Source organism: Dicentrarchus labrax, unplaced genomic scaffold (assembly GCF_905237075.1).
Source record: "Dicentrarchus labrax unplaced genomic scaffold, dlabrax2021, whole genome shotgun sequence".
NCBI lineage: Eukaryota > Metazoa > Chordata > Actinopteri > Moronidae > Dicentrarchus > Dicentrarchus labrax.
This window is the reverse complement of record NW_026136705.1, coordinates 29,908,882-29,924,247: the sequence shown is the minus strand read 5'-3', so window position 1 is coordinate 29,924,247 and position 15,366 is coordinate 29,908,882.

Below are 15,366 nucleotides of genomic sequence, written 5' to 3'. Positions count from 1 at the left end.
CTGGATCCCTGGAGAGCCCGATGGAGAGTCCTGGTAGGTTCAGGACGTGCTGTGGTCCTGTTGTGGTGTGTACAGCCTATTTGTTCAAATAAAAGGCCCCTGCACCAAACTCCATTTAAGAAATATGATATATTACACGGTAGCTCACCTGGTAGTGTCCGCCCCCCATGTAGGTACAGTCCTCACTGTAGTGGCCCAACCTGCTGCCCTTTGCTGCATGTATCCCCCCCCCTTTCCTGTCTTCAGCTGTCCTATCAAAATAAAGGCATGAAAAGCCCCAAAAATATCTTAAAGTGCAGGTGAAACAGAAACCAGAGAGCTGTTGGATTCCTCATATTTGCTGTAAGAACAGGCAGTTAGGGAGGGAACTGTTGCTGTAGCCAGTAGTGCTGAATGTGTGTTACGTCCCCCCAGTCCAGCAGCTGTAGTGGATCCACTAGCTGACTCTGTTCACTGGGAGCTCTCAGTGTCGGCTGTCTTCCTGTCTATTCTGTCCTTAAAGAGGACCATATGAAACTGTGGTTAAAACGTTGTGATGTGCATGCAGAGTAAAAGAAGAACCTACCTTTTTAGTCTTTATTTAGAGCTTTATGACCTTAAATCCAGAATATAATGCTCATGATTATTAGTAGTTGTACTTTAAATGAAACAGCCGAGAGAGAACCTGAAATATAAGTTGAATTGACTTTAAAAGAGGCCTAGTTGAGCTGTTTAATTAACCTGTGGTGTCTTGTAATCACATGCAGACATATTTATAGGCGAGGCACAACTTCATGAACATTAAAACACAACTTTAAGAAAAAGAAGAATGAAATATTTCAGTAAAGCTGCATTTTTTGGGGGTTTATGATTTAAACATACCTACAGTACAGTAGAGGCACAGAGCCAGAGCACAAAGAAATAAAGGATGGAGAGAAATTTGCACATAAGATCAGAGGGAATAATACCTGAAAAATTTAAAATGGAAACCACCCTCGCTCCCAATTTATTACAGTAGAACTCCCCCCCCCCCACCCACCACCACAGCAAAAAGTCTTGGATGAGTTAGCGCTGGAGGGCCAGAGGGAGCGAGGCTGGGGCTGAACAAACGGGACGAGGAGCAAAGTGAATGGGGTGGTAAGGAGGGAAGGGAAGGAGGAGGGCTGGGTATTCTCCCAGCCTGCACCTCTTTCATCTTTCTCATTAAAGCCGGAGCAGTGGGGGCCCATCAAGAATGAGCCCAAGGACATGGGGATCGGGGACTGAGAGCCTGAGCCTCGCATCAGGAGGTGGAGAGAGGAGGGAGGAGAGCATCCAGAGCAAAGCAGACGGGCTGCCATGTCAAACCTTCACCTTAAACTTAACCCGCCTCCCTATGGGACCAGATAAAGACCTCTTATCTGTGCTCACCTTCTCTGCCTGCGCTGGGAACGACTCTAGTAGCAGCAGCAGCGGGGAGGGCGGGGAGGGTTGAGTTGGTCTAAAACACACAAGCTTTCTCTCAGAGAGCGAGTATGAAAGAGGAGGGCAGCTCTGATGAGCTTCCATCTGGGACAGACTGATTAAAGGAGAGGCCGAGGAGAGGAAGCAGCTCCTGATAGAGGGAGGTGATTCTGAAGAAAGAGGCTGGTCCGAGGAGTGGAAACATGGCGGTGGTTGATTGGAAAGCTTACGGGCAATCTGAAATGTTTGGATTTGTGTTGGCGGTTTTTATCGGGCCCGGAAAATCAGGCATCTGTGTGAACCCCCGAGCCCCACCCAAATCCGACTTTCTGCTTCAAATAGTTTATTAGAAAGCTAAAATAAACTACATAATGCAAATTATTATCAACACAAATAACAAATTCACTCATTATTTACAGGTTTTTATAGTTTTATTGTCCTGGATCCTGAACGCTTGCTTTTATCATATGAGTTTTACCTGGTTATGAAACTTAATTTAATACTGATGCCTGATCTCTAAAAGCAAGAAGATTGTCTGATTTCTATATACTTATTCTCAATGCCTGCCCCCTTCAGATTCAGTCAGATTCCCCTTGAAATCAATGAAACGAGGCGGTAGAAACACTCTTGTCCACAGGGGGCGCCACAGTCAGCACAAAATGAAAGTTCCTTGATTCTGCTTTAAATGTTCAGCGTGATGGATTTAGTAGCATCTGTAACTCTCTCGCTTCACCCTCCGCCTCCAACTTCGTGCAAAGGAGAAACTACGGTGGCCACGAAACACACAAAAAGCCTCTATGTAGAGCAGGTGTTTGGTTTGTCCCTACCTGGCTACTGTAGAAATATAAAGCACCAACCGGCACCTGATGTTTCCCCACTTATCTAGCGCCATCATCAGGTTAAAAAAACAAATAGTTTATAACCACATACCTGCAAAACTAATCACATTCCCATCAGCCTCAGCTCTACTTTGCCAGTTAGTTAATGCTAACACACTAAACTAAGATTGGAAACATGGTAAACAACATACCTCCATATGTACTTTAAAGTGTGCCTCAAAGCTTAATACTCTATAGTTCCAGTTAATTCATAAATTAATTAGAACCCTGATTATTGTGTGTATTATTACAGGACTTATTATTGTACTATATTACTATTATTAAGTGTTTATTTTATATTTTTATACACGTATGTACCCTTTGGAAAATGAGATGACGATCTCAGTGGTTTACCACATAAAGAGAAAAGAAAAATCCATTGAGATCATCTAACTTGACCTCCTCTCTGATGGAGTACGGTAGCAAAACGGGCCACAAACGATGCTGCATTCAATCCATTAAATCATAAATACGTCCTATGTTCTTGTTTTCGGCTCTCCGGTCCGACAGAGAAATACTCTGAGCAAGAAGAAGACACTTGGCAGCTCTCACTGTCTGCTCCGAAATGCTGTTTGATGCTTCAGAAGAGGTAAAAATGTTAAGGCGGATGGCGAGCAAGCCTTAACTGTCTCTGCTTTTTGTGGTTGCTATAGGAACCCGCAGTCCAAACCCCCAGAAAGCACCAGAATCAGCTCTACAGAGTGGGGGGGAGTCCTGCTAGGGTTACTCCCAAAGAGCTGCGTTAAAATAAAGATGAATTCCCTTTTTTCTTTCACACTCTGCAGGCCATAAAGAAGAAGAAGAAGAAGATCTCTCTCCTCTACTCTTTCTCAGATTTCATTCCTCATTCTCTCATTTAACAAGTGGATGTAATCATGTTTCCCCTCTTATTAAATATGCATATTTAATTTGGCTGTTCATATTTCAAGAGGTGAAGCAGTTGCTGTCGTGGGAGTTAATTTCCTAATGAGGAAACGGGGAGGGGGAAGATCTGAATCTCATAGCTGCAAGAGCTTCCTATAACGAGGACCCTTATTTTGTTTCATCATTTACTTAAATTAAATGTATTTCAGCTCCTCTCCGCTGATTGGCTGTATGTAATGCTCCCGCTCTCGTCCACAGAGAGACGGCAGCACAGCCGGTGGACGATTGAAGCGCATATTGCTTCAGTTACACGGTGAGGGGGCTTTGGGGCATGTTCACACCTGCTCGGATTCATCCAAACCTTTGGAAGTCCCGCTTTTATTTCACTTTACACCTGTGTTTTGGCCCACCGGGGAGGAGCGGAAACAAACTGACATTATTGTCACCTTTTAAGTTGATAATGTGAAAGTGTTTTTGTGTCCAGAGGCAGTTTAACACACACGATTTAATGCTGTTTGGTGCCAGTTCTGTTGAAGCCTATAACAGGAGAGGCACACTAAAACCCAACATATCTACGGTTATTTAGTCAAAAATGATTTAATATATAACTTTGGATTTTGTGTTGCTCTTGTTGGCTTAAATATATATTTTATGAAAGGTGTACACTTTGATTTGTGTGCATCCTTGTGTCCAGTTTGATTTAAACACAAATTAAACCGGACTGACCCGACTTCTTAAACAACTTTAAATGTTTCCACTCACATACACACTCCCGTTATCCTGGCTTTTTATAATTTGTAGTGTGTATGAATGTCTGTGATTGTTATATTTCTTTATTTTTGTGTATTATTTATATTTATATCACACCTTAGACCGCGAGAAACGACACACACAAAATCAAACTGTCACAGTAAATAAACATGCACAGAGTACTACTACTGTACTATAATAACTCTAATAATAACTTAATTTATAGCACATTGGAGATTGGAGGTTACAACTTGATAAAATAGACATTTAAGACTGCTATAAAGCATCGATTAAACTGGACCCTCGACCCCCACTAGGGGTCGCCAAAGCTTAATGAGGGGGTCGCGAGGCCTTCTTGATTTTAAGGCGTGTCAGAAAACTTAAATAATATACACTGTAGGCTTTTATCTCAGCATTTAGTTAATTTCTGTGAAGAAAAGTAAATGTAAAGTGTCAAATAGAACAATGACCAAGCTTCAGGGAGAAGAAAACACTCAATCTGTCAATAAAGAAGTCTGTTAAGTCTGTATGATGGTTAAAAATGATAAAAAATACATAATACAGACAGAGAATTGTATAAAAAGTTCACCAAACAGGAAATAATCTGCTCAAAATTCATCCAGACACTCGTTTTACACCAACTTCCTGCAGTTAGTTCACTGTTTGAGTGAACCACACACCTCTACAACCTCTTCCACATCACTGCAGGACAATGTCGATCTGATTCTGGAGATAGTTTTTATCTACAGGAAGCGTGACAGTTCTCTAGAACTTAAAGTTGAGATTTGAATCAAACATTACGCCCAATTTCCCAGCGATGGCCATGAAGGAACGATTGGTGTAAACCAAAAGAAAACAGGTTTTGGTTTTCTGTAGAGGCACAAAGATTGTTTGTGGTTAGTTTTTTGTACTTTTCCTTTGGGTATGAAATGTGCTATGTGAATATATTTGCCTACCAAACCTGGCAACCTCACTGTGACTAAAACACTCCAGGATGCTGCACACAGCAACATAACTCTCCATAAAACCACACATTTTTCACATGTCAGTTTGTGTACATAAATAAAGGAGATAAAACATGTTAATCAGTGAGCTTTTAGCAGCGCTGGTTGTTGGACTCTCCGGGGAAAGAGAAAGCAGGAAAATAAGTTTATTTCCCCAAATGTTGGTTGAGCGATTTCTCTCGGAGAAAAGAGAAAAGCTTTAAAGTACCTGGACGACAGAGCGTGTTGGACATTATCCAAAGGATTAAGAGAGGTTCTGTGTGTCTGAGGGTTTACTAAACTACCCCAACAGAAGTAAAAAGCAACTGTGCAAGGTCTGGGACAGGCAGAGGTATATGGGTTTTAAAAGGGAGAGAATGAAGAGTATTTTTATTGGGCTGTTTCGTTTAAATGAACATCTGAGTGTGTTTGAAAGGATATGAAAATGCACCTAAAGGTAAAACTGGAGAGAGATATGGGATTATGAATGTGTGTGTACATAAGTATACTGAAAGACACACATCTAGGCGGTCATATTCTATTTTAAAAAAGGTTTCAGACTGTAAAATGTTTGATGGATGTGTGAATTTCGTGCACGGAGATCTGTGATGATGTGAAGATCATGATGCAGTTTTTACTTCCTCTTCGCTGTGACCATAAATCATCCGACACATTTTCTAAATCACGCAAAGGACAAATTCATTTCAGCCATAAAAACAAAGATAAATCAACATCTGACAGCAAATGTAGACAATTTAAAAACACACTGCACTTCCATATATACACATTTACATACACAATCACACACAACTGCGTCCCACAGAGTCCTTGACCCACATGTAGGGAAATATTCGGGCCCTGAGGGGCCAAAGAAGGAACAATGAAGTGGGTCAATGGGCCCACTCCCACACACACTGCGTGTTCTTGTAAACCAGATGGCCAATTTGGTCAGAGCCAAAAGAAAATTAATCACAACACATTTTGTACCCCCGTCTGATTGAATACAATCAGCCCTGCACCGTGCAGAATAAACCCCCCCACAGCCTCCCGCGGTGCGCAGGCAGCGTGCAGCGCTTTCACTCGACGCGTACGTACACAGCGATTCACAGGAGGAAACGCTTCCATTGTCACTGTAGCTCTAAAGCTGTCACTTTGGGATCAAGTGTTGTAATTGACTTTTTCTTGTCTGTGTGTGTGTGTGTGTGTGTGTGTGTGTGTGTGTGTGTGTGTGTGTGCTCACTTTTCTTAAATATTACGTTTATTTCCAAAAGGAGATTTTGCCTGAACTTGTTGTGACAACCTGGTTTTACGTGTAGAGCTGTGGTTCCTTTTCTTTCAGGGGACACCTTTTCTATCATTTACTAAACTGCAGACTCTTCACTAAATTACACATTTTATGGATGTTTCATTGTATATTTAGGGATGTACGATATGGAGTTTTTTCAGCCGATACGATTCTCATGACCGATACCGATAATATAACCAATAATTTCATATTTCTGTATTTTAAAAATAAGTTCAAGACCTAAAGTTTCATTAAAAAACATCACAAACATACTCACAGGACATAAAGGCTATCAATCATATTTTATAAGAGATCAAAATAAATTACTATCAATATCAACCGATAATTTATCAGCTGTCATTTAATAATCCAGTTAATTTATGATAATATAAATTCCCCATTATCTGTCCCAAAAACTATCGTGCATTCCTAATTATATTCAGTGTATAACAATAACAGTACAGAACAGCTGATAAACTGTGAATATTGAACACAATAACTGCAGATAGTTTGTGTAAAACGAGAGATTTGGATGAATTTTGAGCATTTGTTTATGCAATTCTCTGTTTTATATTTTTACTTATTTTTTTAGGTTAACAGAAATACTTTGCTCAGCTGTGGGAGCCTTACATTAATACAATGAAAGATGTAATTGTAAGCTTTTCCTGGAAGTACGTTGTTTTATTATATATATATATATATACACTACTCACAAAAAGTTAGGGATATTCCACTTTCGGGGGGAAATTTATGGAAAATGTAAAAAGTTGATGCTACAGTGATATTATATCATGAAAGTAGGGCATTTAAGTAGAAGGTCAAATTAAGATCACCTGGAAAGGTTATAGTGCATTTTATGCACATTCTGAAATTTCCTCCGAAAGCCGAATATCCCTAACTTTTTGTGAGTAGTGTATATTATATGAGTGTATAAGTGTGTGTGTCTGTGTAATGTACGTATTTGTAGTGTCAAACTATTGTTGCTGGGATGTTCAGAAAACAAGAAAATAAACATATAAACAGTGTTTCTTTCATTGTATTTATTCATTTAACTGTTCAATTACATATTCTGTACACTGGGTTACTTTAAAAATAGATTCTGATAGAAAAATGTAACCTAAACCTAATACAAGTATCACAATGTTATAGTAACCTGATTACTTTCTGTAACTGTTGGATTAAACCAATATTTTTAGAGTCAAAACTGTGTCGTCTGATGTGGATTTATAAAGAAAAACTTCCTTTTCATGGAGCAAATTCAGCCAGTGTTGTATATATTCGCTGTACTGTGACGTTGTTCCTCTTTTCCGCTTTAAAAACAAAATAATGGTTCTCACTAGAGGCTGTGATACTGAATTTGACCCGTACAATTAGCTGTGGCTTCACTCAAGATAAGAGCGGTGTTGTAAGACTCACGAAGATTACGTAACTCCTTTACATGAAATCTGTTACTCCCCGAGCCTGTCTGTACATTTAATTGTCCTCATGATGGACAGCGTCTGAATTGGGCTTATTAAAATTTAATTAAGTCTTTTGCCTGAAGACAGAAGATATTTATTTGTTTGTAGAAGTTTTAAGAAGTCAGAAAGAATCTTTTAATTCGTGTTAAACCCCTAAACTCCCAGAAAACAACACAGAGGACACGACTTTAAAGGGTCACGGTGAGGCTGTCCCGCTCATTTAAATATCTGTGGTTTGGCTCATATACTTGTTGCAGTAACTAATTCAAGCAGGTACCGAGGACACAACCCCCCCCACCCACTGTGACAGGTTTAAAATATCCCATCACTGCTTGTGTTGCCTTGTTGAAAAGCTTTTTCTTTCCAGTGTCCGGTTTATTGCCTTTGTTTCCCTCTTTTCAGCACAGAAATGGAGGAAAAAAGAGAGCTTCTAAAGCCTCCATTTTCCTCAGCTGTCATTGTTACTTTCACTGCAGCCATTGTTGGTCAGCGCTATTTCCACTGTTTCCCCTGGTTACCGCCTCCCTTTGAAACCATCATTGCGGCCCCCGCATTGAGCCGAGGTGTAAACAAGCAAATAAAACAAAGCTGCAGTGAGTGCGCGCACACATCTGTAGCACGGGCTCTAAATACATGAATGATTGCAGAGCTCAGACCTGCGTTCACTCTGCAGATGAAGCGGAAAACGGAGAAAACAGAACATAAAAACCTAAAACTAAACAAAACATAACTTTATATAACACATATAACCCCCCCCAGTGGCCTCACACACATTTAATGAACTGATGAATGCTGAAAGTTGGTGACGATGGACTGATGGTTTAAAAAAGGGTTAAACTCTGCAACTCAGGGCCTGTTTCTTCTGATTAAGGTTTGCATATGGAGCATTTTAATTCTATTATAATCGGTATTTTAGGTTGAGATCACTGGAAAGATCACAGAGTGTCCGACACGGTAATGGCTCTTCCTCTGGGGAACATTAATGTGGTCAGTAGATAAATCTCATGGCCCATTAAAATGTGATATTTCTTGTGCAAGTGGGTTCTTTGTCCTGAGGACAGGACGGGGGAAGGCCAGCAGCTCGCCACAAACATCAGGGTTTATTCTTTGGGGAAATATGATTACCACAGCAAATTTGGTCAATGTTTGCTGAGTTTGCTCTAAGGTACAAGCCTTTTACGAGCCTTTTGCAAGACATAAAACATCAGTACTGAACGAGATTACATGAGATATTCAGAGTTAACTTTCTACAATACCTGAGCATGGCACAAGTACGATATTGTTGAGGGACATAAACAACGATTAAGGTACGGAAACTAAAACAAATCACCTCAAATTAAGTTCTCTGGATGATGATATACACAAAGTGGACACTAAAATTTCAACAAAACTCCAAGGCAAACAATTATAAGCTGCCTCGCAAGAGTACCTTGATTCAGATCCGCTCGAAGATTTTACGCGTTCTTCGTTGGTCGATGCTTTCACCAAGTTTCATGAAAACTGAGCCCGTAGTTTTTACGTATTCCTGCTGACAGACCGGAAATATAACCTCCTTGCCATTCAGGGCTGCTCACGGAAAGTCAATGATTCGAATCCTCAGTCGGGAAAGACCCCCGAGTCGACAGTTTCTTTGGCTGCTGTTGTCACATCACAGATCTCAGTGTGAGGCAGGCTAAAACATGAGACTCGTGTAGCCGCATTTCCACCGCAGGAACTGCTGTTATAAGAGTTCAGTGTGGCGGCAATCTATGCAAGCACATTTCCGCCAATGTGACGGGAAAAAAGGATTCTGTAAGTGATTATAATGAGAAACTTTCTCAATATTTTGACTTAGCATCTCAAAATGATGACAAACCTTCTCAATACTAACTCGATATTCTGAGAAAGTGTCTTAAAATGTCATCACATTGGTGGAAATCGGCTTCCATACAAGCCAAATCCTGAGTTGGGTAAAGCCCTAAAAGCACCAAACCAACCCCAAAATAGTGCAAACACATAAAGCTGGCAGCTGCTAAACACGTCACACAATAAAAACCACACTGGACAATGCGACCATTAGATCCACTGCTGTGTCACATCTGTCTGCGGTTCACAGGCGGGGTAACAAAATAGCTCTGCAACACTGAACTGAACAATAAAGCAGCAGAAAACAATGGCGATTCAGTTGTAATAAATGTCAAGGAATAAAAAGCTAACCCACTCAGAGGGTAAAGAGAGTTTGCCTGCAGCAGGAAGATGCTCGATGATCAATGAAAAAAACCTACAAACTTACAGTTTTTATCTGCACTTGTGCTGAAATCGACCGTGAACACTGCGAGCAGTTAACACCTTTGGGAATACTACACGCTTGACTTTTTTATGTGATTGGATGATTGAATGGTTTCAGGTTAATAGTGTTAGCGCCTGCACTTGGAGTTGTCAGTCAACTTACAGTGGGGAGCTCAGTTTCAAGGGGGCCAGTCTTGACCCTCTGTACCGTAAACAAGAAACAGTATCTCACAGTAGATGTTAAAAGGTCTGTCAGCAGGTCCACTGAAGACGTTGCTTACATTTTGTAAATTCTAATTTTAAGTGCAGGTTTTTTTTTACAGCTTGTGAAAACGCCTCAGAAAAAAAGCAGTCGGGCTCTTATTTCTTTGCCGTAAACAGCTGAAAGGGCTGCGGAGGAGGGAGGGAAGGAGGGAGGAGAGGAGGAGGTTAAAGCTGCCTTATCAGAGCTGCCTGAAGGCTCCAGCTCTTCAATTCAAATGCTGTTTATTTTTTAAATTTTTGGGGGGGAATTAAATTTCACAAGGATTACCGCACACATGTAAACACTCATCATTAAAGCTGCTCTGTTTATTGTTAAAGAGAAATGTTCAGAAAGATCTGAACTATCAGGTGTTGAAGGGGGAGTCGGCCGTGGGTGCGACACGCCCTTCATATTTATAAAACTCAGCAAGAATCCTCAGGGTTGATGGGATGTTTTCAATGTACTGTACTAACTGAAGGCGTTAATTTAATAAGAAGGTAGAACTGAACCCACTGAGAATGAACATCCAGCTCTGCAGCCTGTGCAGTTGCATTGTTTGGTCTGCAGCGTTATCTTGAGGTTAAACTTTATGGGTATTAACGTGATCTGTATCTTATGCTATGTGGAAAAATAGCCTCGTTATCTCAACTCTGGCCGCGTTGTGATTGGATCTCAATCTGCCTGAGAGGTATTTGATGCCTTAGATCACAATCTCGATCTAAAACCGTCAGATTTCCCAGCTCTAATTTCTACTATCCTCCTGAGACCCAGCCTTGTGTCCTCTGTAGTGGACATTTGGTGATCTGTCTTTCATGTTTCTGGTGATCACTTGATAGGATGGGATGCTGGGAACTTCCTCTTTCTTCCTTTTCAAAATGGACAACATAGGAGCAGCCGTATTTATTATGGAAAGAGGAGAGAAAAATCTGATATTGTTGTTATTTTTTACTATGATACACGTATTTTCCCTGGTTCCCAGGAGAGAAGGTAATCAGAGCCAGTGTAGAAGCTTGCTAGCTCTGGTGCTAACTCAGCTATACCATCGGTCGTGACCTCATCTTGTACGTCAAAGCGGTCCCTCAGGAGCCCCCCGAAGCAATTCAGCTTCAAGGGCTCTGCTTATTTTACCTGTACTGACTGCCTCCAGATCAAACACAAATTTGAAAATTACAGTTTGTGACTATTTCTTGCCTCTCTAGCTCTCGTTTGGGTGGCCAGATTTGGTAGGCGAGCACAGGTCTCGGTGTATATACCTCTCTACAGACACAACGGTGTACCTGGTGTGGACCAACGCTCCATTCTTTATGAATTAATCTGCACCAAACCTGCAAACCTCAGTTTGATAACCAGGCCCTGCGATCTCCATAAGGCCCCATATTAAAATGCCCAACTTTACTTTCCAACTTTCCAACTTTCCAGCAATTATAGCTAATTTCCTCGTTCATCACAACTGTATGGGGGTGAATATTTATATCATTTACAGATTTAAATCATATTAAGTATTAAAGTTATGCATAATTAAAGGTGTGACCGATGGGGACAGTTTTACATTTCTGTTTGTGAACGGATCCACAAAAACAGATACAGTAGGTGAGCTTCGGATGTGTAGGTCGGCATTTCTTTTAAATTTTGAACAGAACCAGGCTAGCTGTTTCCCTCTGCTTCCAGTCATTATGCTAAGCTAGGCTAACCACATCCTGACTCCAGCACAAAGAAGAAAGCGGTATAAATATTCTCATCTCACTCACAGAAAGAAAGCAAGACATTTCCTAAAATTAACTCTCCATAAAGGTGGAATGTGATTATTGATGCCGGACTGAATTATTTATGGAGGTTAAATATCTTACAAGTCGAGGAATAATTTCCAAATACCGCGGCACAAAACACACCAAAGTGGTTACAGTCTCTCCATTGTGTGAGTATGAAATAGATGGCGCAGTCCTTGACGTCTTGTTAATGTAATCAGAGAAGGATGAATGTGAAGTGTGCTGTCTGCTGGTGATTAAGAGCTGCCCTGACCAAATTTCGATTCACTACATTTGGGAACAATTGGCCACCTGGGTCCCTTGCATTACGTCTATATATGGAAGTCCTGCCCCCCCCTCTTCCGTGCCCTCAACGAGACACTGATGTGTCTGAGCTGAGGTGTGCCAGAGTGATTCATTAGTTCATTAAGGCATCTTGTGGCCATGGCAACAATCTTTGTGGAGGGGTCAATGGTAACGCGACAGTCCCCTTCAGGGCAAACCCTGTCAGAGGAGCTGAGCAATGGCAGGAGGTGCAATCAGTTACCCCTTCCCCCCCTCCCAAAAAAATACATCCAGAGGTCCCATAACCCATTTACGCCCACTGCCTACACACACACACACACACACACACACACACGCACACAACACACACAACGATCCAGCTGTAATGTAATTTAGAAATTCTGGGTAGTTTATCTAATGATTGTTGTTCCTGTAAGCCTCCAGCACATTTCACCGCTGCTAACAGGAAGTGAAGACATGGTTTTCTTTTTTGTATTTCTCCATTCTGACCGTACGCTCGCTTTACTTCTGTATAATTAACTCCTGTTTTGGCTATTTACAAGAGCCTTTATTAAAACTCTCTAAGGATGTAAAATAGAAGGAGAGGACAGACAGTACCACAGTTACTAACACTAATTAGGGAGTATTAAACCTGAGATAAATGCAAAAAAAAACCAAACAAAACAATTCAAAGAAATCACCACACTAATAAAATCATGCTACCACAAAGCATACCACCATGAAAAGCGAGTGAACTCCCAGTACTGCAAACCACACCGGGACTGGAGGCCACTACCAGACGCAGCACTAGAAACAAAAAGAGACAGAATTAACATCTTAAACTATATAAAAATCAACTAATAAGACTAAAATAAACATCAGTCAGTGCTTTGCCTGTAAACAAATATTATACGTGGACAGTATTATATTACTTTTTACCTTAAAGAACCATGTGTGTAATATTTAGGTGCGATAAAAATATAAATACTTCTTACAACATGTTCTTTAAATGTAAAATAGAATAAACGTGACTTTACGAGGTGAAACCAGCAGCTTTCCGTATATGGAGGGTTAATTCAGAGGCCAGCACATCACAGCCTCTTTACTCGCAGCTATAATCACCACAGCAGTAAACATGGTAATATAATGTAGAATTAAAGGCTCAGGCAGGCAGGTTTTATCACCGTTCTCTACGACTCTCTCTCTCTCTCTCTGGACAAACTTTTAAAGTCTTCCTCGGTGATTCACTGTGTCGAACGCTTTGCTTGCACAACCAGGAAAGGTGGCCTCAGCAGAACTTGATAAAGAGTCTAATCAAAAGGTTTCAATTGTCCCGTTCGTGCTGCTGTGAGCGTGATAAGGATGCAGCAAGTGCACGTCTAGACTCTTCACACTGCCTTCTCCGTGATGTTTGTTAATATTATGCTGGCCTTATCATCTCTTTATGCTGCTGCGGGACATGGAGGATTTCTATTGTCCCGTCAACCATTAACGAAGGTCTTTAAGGGGGAAATACAGATGTTTTTGCAACTGGCCACTGGGACGAACTGGGAGAAAGACTGACTCACCACTAATGATCCAGCTCCCTTAAGGCCAGTGTTTGGTAGAAACATGGTGGCCTCTGTAGAAGGTAATAAAAACACAGTAATTCTTATTTTCATGTGATTATACACTAATGAAAACATACCTATGACTATTATATTCCATTTCTGCCAGCCAATCCTCCTCAATGTTACACTCTGGAGTTTTAAAGGACTATTTAAATGATATAAAGATGGTCTTTTAATAAATTTGGGCTGTCTGTGAAGTAGAAATATTACTGAAATTGATGTTACATAACCAGAGAAAACAGAGAAAAAGGACTGTGGTGTTCCCTTTTGCCCCAAAATGTAGAAAAACCTACAACAACTAGAACAAAAGGTCACTCCCACTCCTGCTGAAGCTTCAACTTCCCCAACTGGAGCAAACAGTATGGAAGCTCATTTCTGCCAATGTGATGACAAAAGAATGTATCTAGTAAGTCATTATAATGAGAAATGTTCTCAATATGTTGACTTAGTATCTCAAAATATTACTTATCTCAAAATAATGACTTATTATCTCAAATTATGACTTATTATCTCAAAATATTACTTATTATCACAAAATATTACTTATCTCAAAATAAAGTCTTTGTATCTCAAAATATTGACTTATTATCTTAAAATAATGAGAAATATTCTCAATATTTATAATATATATTAATATCTCGAAATTATGACTTATTTTCTCAAAAATAATGACTTGTTATCTCAAAATATTACTTATTATCTCAAAATAAAGGCTTTGTATCTCAAAATATTGACGTATTATCTTAAAATAATTACTTATTATCTCAAAAATATTACTTATTATCTCAAAATATTGACTTATTATCTTGAAATTATGACTTATTTTCTCAATGAGAAGAATGAAATGCTTTTGAGAGATGAGTATATATATAGTATGTATATTATAATACAATATACAGAAGCTAGAAATAAGACATCATTAAGCCACTGCTTCGCTTTCATTCTTACTAATCGCAGATAATTAGAAGAAATTAAAAACACATTGAAAACCAAAGCTCGGGACTCAAATTAGACTCTTCTCTTCTTCTTTTTTTGTGTGTGTTAATCTATTTCCAGTCTGAACTTTAAGCAGTAAAAACAGAATTCGTCCAATGATGTCGTTCCTGGCAGAGCAAACTCTCCCCAGTTCCCATTAGGAGGCTCGTTAGCGTGATTGCTGTAATTTTCTCGAACACTAGGATCTCTTTTTCCTCCCCAACATAAACAGGTTGTTAAAATCTCAAATTGCCCCCCTGGCATTTTATTTTTTGGTGAATGGCGTCCCTTCTCTTAAATATTCCCGGCCCCTTCTCCTCTGACAGGAGTCTGTTCAAACCACTGGTCCTTGACTCCGTCTGGCACCCCTGTGGTGAAACACTCTGCCCCCCAATCTGTGAGAGCGAGGCAGCTAGTGTGTGGGCGCACAGAGACACGGATGATGAAGATGATGAAGATGATGAGTTCAATGTACTCACTCCTTCAAAGATTTTTATTTTTTTTCACGCCGGTGGATGATTGCTTCTCTGTTGGCCCTACAATAGAGTTTCATTTCATCCCTGCTTTGAATTGAACCACTGAAACTACAGATATCAG